The sequence below is a fragment of the Octodon degus genome, unplaced genomic scaffold (genome assembly GCF_000260255.1).
Source record: "Octodon degus isolate 3935 unplaced genomic scaffold, OctDeg1.0 scaffold00368, whole genome shotgun sequence".
NCBI classification, from domain to species: domain Eukaryota; kingdom Metazoa; phylum Chordata; class Mammalia; order Rodentia; family Octodontidae; genus Octodon; species Octodon degus.
The window spans coordinates 814,593-819,597 of NW_004524944.1; the positions used below are offsets into that span (position 1 = coordinate 814,593).

Below are 5,005 nucleotides of genomic sequence, written 5' to 3' on the forward strand. Positions count from 1 at the left end.
TCATTGCAAGATGGTTCTGTAATCTGTTCACTCTCTCAGTCTCTCTATTTGCCTCTGAATTAGGTTCCTTCTTTTCTTCTCTCTGTTTCTCTGTTTTACTTCCTTTGTCTTTTTCCCCTGAAAGGACCTGTGTCAGTTTTTAGGGTACAAAAGTAATATAGACATGGTGGCTCAAAACAACAGAAATTTATTTATTCTTCATCATTCTGGAGCTGGAAGTTTAAAGTTACAGGGCCACACTTCTTCCAAATGCCACTAGGCAAAGGCCCTTCTTTGCCTTTTTCAGCTTCTGGTTGTCAGTCACAGGCATTTCTCCGCTTAGGTCACACAGCTCCAATTTCTGCTTTTTTGTTCTTACAGCCAGCTGTCTTCTTTTTGTATCAGGATCTTCACAAGAACTTCTCTTCTGTGTGCATTGATACTTACCCTTTATAAAAACATTAGCTATTAGTGAATTAGGGACTAATTCAATGCAAATAATCTACTTAATAATCTCATTTTAACTTGATTAAATATAAAGATACTCTGAAGATAGGTTCACATGTACAGGAGACACATGCTTCAGAGGGTTAAGCTTCAACATATCTACTGTGCATGTAATTCAATTTATTAAAGTACCTAAAAAGATAAATTCCATCCTCAGACATTATCTAAGGGGATCAATCATAGGAAAGGCTATGAGTACTCCAAAAAAGTTTCAAACAAAAAATAGCTCAATGAAGAGTAAAATGTGATTCATTCATTCCTCTATTCATTTGACATTTTGTCTTATGAATCTAATATGTACCACCCATGTCCTAGACTTGCTTATATAGTACTGAACAGTGCAGTGTGGTACCTGCCATCCTGAAGCTTGGAGTTTTGTAGATTCAGAAATATTTAATGAGTGATAGCTTAATTATATCTGGTGAAGGAAGAGTTTGAAATTTTATAACAGCACACACTGAGAGGATTTCTGAGAACTATGGGAGTGAGAGAAATTACCTAAAAAGCATGGTAGCAATGAAAGTGATAGTAATAAAAATTATGCCAATATCTATTGATCATGTGTCATACCTCATGAACCCATGTAACTGTCTTACTTGCATCAGCTCTCTTTATTTTTCCTTCCACTTTGTAGATGAGAAAGCTGAGGCAGATGTAAGGATTCTGAAGCAGACTGGTTCCTCTGTGCCTGGATTCAGCATGCAGAAGGTGATGAAACCAAGTGGGAGAGAGGAGCCAGGTGTTAGAAAGGCCTTGTTGTTCAGGATAAGACATATTTCTTTACATGAAAGTAATGTCAAGTTTTGACAAGCTTATTTGAGATGCTGGCTTAAAGAAGCTTATGTTTAAAAGGAATTACCATGCTTGCAATGTTGAGAAAAGATTAGAAGGAAAAGGATCATGGTGACTTGGATAAATATTGTGACAATAGAGACTGACAGAGATGAACACATTTGTGATTAGTAGGAAGTAGTAATGAGAACAAAGGTCCCAAATAGTGTACTGTTATGATGAGATAGGTAGTTGGTGATATCATTTCCCATAAAAAGGCAGTTTTAAATGAAGAGCAGAATTTGGTGGAAGATGGTGGCTTTTGTTTGTACACACTGCCTTCAGGCCTAGGTGCCCTAATGTTTACAGTGAGAAATACAGTTCTGCAGACCAGAGTATAACCTCAGAAGTATAATTTCTAAGGGCATGGCAATAGTGACAGCATTTGAAACTCTGAAAATAGGTGAATTTGACCAGGCTTAGAAAGGAGTATGGAAAAGATAAGGACTTTGACCTGAGTTTCAAGATATCCAGTATTGAATAACAAGGGGGTAAAAAAGAAGCAAGATTGGAAAATACCTGAGAATCAGAGGGAAATAATTCAGAAGAGGATTATGTGACAAAAGCCAAAGGAAGAAAGGGGTTCAAAGTACTATATGTGTCCAATACTTCTGAATAAGAGGACAAATCAAGTGTTCAGTAGACTCAGTAACATGAAAGACTTTGTTAAGCATGTTAAGCATAATTTTAGTGCTGTAGAAAAGGAATTTATACATGGAATGAGTGACCTTGTGATAAATGAAGGCAGCTGAAAAGTAAGAATTTTATATCTTCTACTTCTTTTTTTTTTCTCCTCGAATGCCTTCAGGGCACTTTTGGCTGGCTGGAGTGTTGTGGGGATAGAACTACAGCAACCTGAGGCTGCCAGCATTGTGGAAGCAGCCACTTAAAGAACTGAGCTAGGATCAGGCCCCCTATATCTTCTTAAAGAAAGGACCACTGGCCTTGAATGAGATAAGATAGGGATGGAGCTGAGCAGATGAGGGAGCACATGTCTGCACATGTGTTTTAAACTGGTATTTTAGTTTAGCTTAAATATGAATACTCACTGAAGGATTCAAAAAGGACAGAGAGAGAGAGAGAGACAGAGAGAGAGAGACAGACAGAGAGAGAGAGAGACAGAGAGAGACAGAGAGAGACAGAGAGAGACAGAAAGAGAATCAGACAGAGTTATTTAGGACATGGAATAGAGAGAAACTGGTAACATACAATTCTAGGGAAATAGAGTTCCCTAGAAGGGGCTAGAGTACATTATAAGCGAGGAAAAGAGAAAGGGTACAGAAATGCATGTGATGGCATGAAACTCACATTTTATGTTTCCAATTCTGAGAAATAAGAGTTGAGATAATATGTCCTAAGTGAAAGGCATAGAAAGTCTACTTTCTCAAGTCTGTCTTCTTTCAGACAATTTCTCTTTTGTTTTTATTACCAAAGACATTTCTTTATATATGAAGAGTCTCTCAAAGAATTGTGACTTCTTTTTAACAACATTACAAGATGATTTATTTTAAAATTTGCAAAAATGTTTCCATGTGTTGAAGTAACATTACCCTTGGAAGTAACACTGCCCTCCTGTGTACCCAGTGTCTGGAGCCAGTTCTCAAAACCTTTGTCACTACTGACTGAAAAGATTGATGCCTAATTTGGTACCAATTTTATCAACATTGATTAAGTTTAAAGCTCAGTGTTCAATGTGATAGTAAATACATGAATATTTGCATTGTTGTATTACTCTACATTTTGAGGTTGTATTTAAGCTTCTTTTAAATCCCTTGTTTTGAAATTAAGATAAGCATAATTTTTAGGATTTCTCCTTTTAAGAAATGATTTAATAATTTGGTACATGAATATGAATATATCTGATATCTTAATTAATTTCTTCATTCTTTCTGTTATTTATCCAGTCTGTTCTCTTGTTTCTAATATAGCTGCAAACCAGTTTTTAAACATATGGAACACTGCACAAGTTTGCATGTCATCGTCGCACAGGGGCCATGCTAATCTTCTCCGCATCATTCAAATTTCAGTGTATGAGCTGCTGAAGTGAGTACTGCAAACCTTTTCAATGATAATATATTTATAAATGACAGCATTTTATTTACCAGATGGAATTATTAGAAAATTGCTATGGACCAGTCTAAGATTCCCAACTCCCTGTACTAGGGTTATGACAAAGGGTGAAATGAAAGAAATAACTTAGTAATATGTAAATAGCATGGGGGGTTAGGAGTTCAGGGCCACAGTATGGGTATAGACAATGACTCTCCAAGCTTGCCACTATTTATGGAGCACATACACACATTTTTAGCAGAGGTGGTAGACTTTCCCAGAAATGGGTGTGATTACTGTATGCTAGTAAAAACACAGTAATTCATGCCAAGTTGAGACAAGGGCCGACAAACTGTTCTTCCCCCAGGTGAGACTTTTCTCCTGCTATTAAATTGCTTTACAGATCCCTGTCATCCTCAGTATGTGCGCTCTGAGTGCTGCAGCCTCACTAGCTGTAGAGAGAAAGTGGACAGCTTCTGAGCTCCAATCTGGCTTACAAGGCAAAATAAAGATGGCCTTGAACAGAACAAGGATGGTCTCGGACATTCTCTGAACTCAATTTATATTTTGTGGTCCCCAACAGAAAATGATTTAAAATATTTTATATTTTGAAAAGGTAATATTGGTCCATTCCACAGAGCCAGAATGTTCTCAGTAATATGTGATACATCACCAATTGTGAAATATTCTCAGAATGACTCAAAAATATCCAGTTATGAGAACCACATTTCTAGCATCATGAAATATTTTATTTGGTAGTTTAGAAAAACATTAGTCACCATTCAGAATTACCAGCTTTTAGAAATTTCAGTACAGTTTGTTTTCATCTAGGAATTACTTGTACATGAAATGAATTCTAGAGTAGAACTTAAAATGCCTTGAATGGCTTGCATATACTCATTACTGGCTAAGTGAGGATTAATTCACTTTCATCATTCATCAGTTCATTTCAATTTGGGTTAGGCAAACTAACCACCTGAAGACACCTGTGTAAATGCATGTGTTACGTCTGCACAAAAACTAACTATGGGAGAAAACTAACCTGTTTCTATACCAGCAGAGTGACAAGTGGCCCATGCTGCAATGAGGTAAATGCTTGATGGTAGTCACTAATAATTGAAAGTTGCTCACATTCTAGACATTACTCCTTTTAAGAGAAATTCATGTTTCATTATTTATGAATAACTTTCATATTATGTTTGCTGTCATTGCAACAATTTTGATTAAAATATTTTTTCTGCTGAGTCTGTTTTATGTTTAGTGTAGATATTACCTTGAAATTAGCTACAAGAAAGTTGGATTCTTTAGATACCAAAACCCCACAAACAAATAAAACAAACAAACACCAAAAAGCTTTAAAGTCCTACTGGCCTTAGCACTTAAGGTCTATTAAAGCCTCAGATTTTTGCCTCTCCAGCAGCATAAGCAAGAAGAGATATTGAATGGCTTTGAGGAAATATTGCGTATGAAAAGGAGCATCAAAATAGTCATTATGGTGACTCTGTCAGTACAGGATGGGCTTCAGCTGCAAGTTCCAATGTTATTACCACATGCATATCTAAAATGTATAGTGTAAATGAATTTGTTACTAATCTAAGTAGATAGAAAATAACTTGTGATTTTAAGGAAAGGAGACTTC

At 36.2% G+C, this 5,005-nt stretch overlaps 1 non-coding gene across 1 annotated transcript; it reads right to left on the reverse strand.

The window, feature by feature from the left end:
* Positions 1-3,261: 3,261 nt before the first annotated feature.
* On the reverse strand, positions 3,262-3,368 carry LOC111814586. Its single transcript, XR_002819539.1, has one exon. It is a non-coding gene; the product is annotated as a U6 spliceosomal RNA (small nuclear RNA).
* Between the last annotated feature and the right edge of the window lie 1,637 nt (positions 3,369-5,005).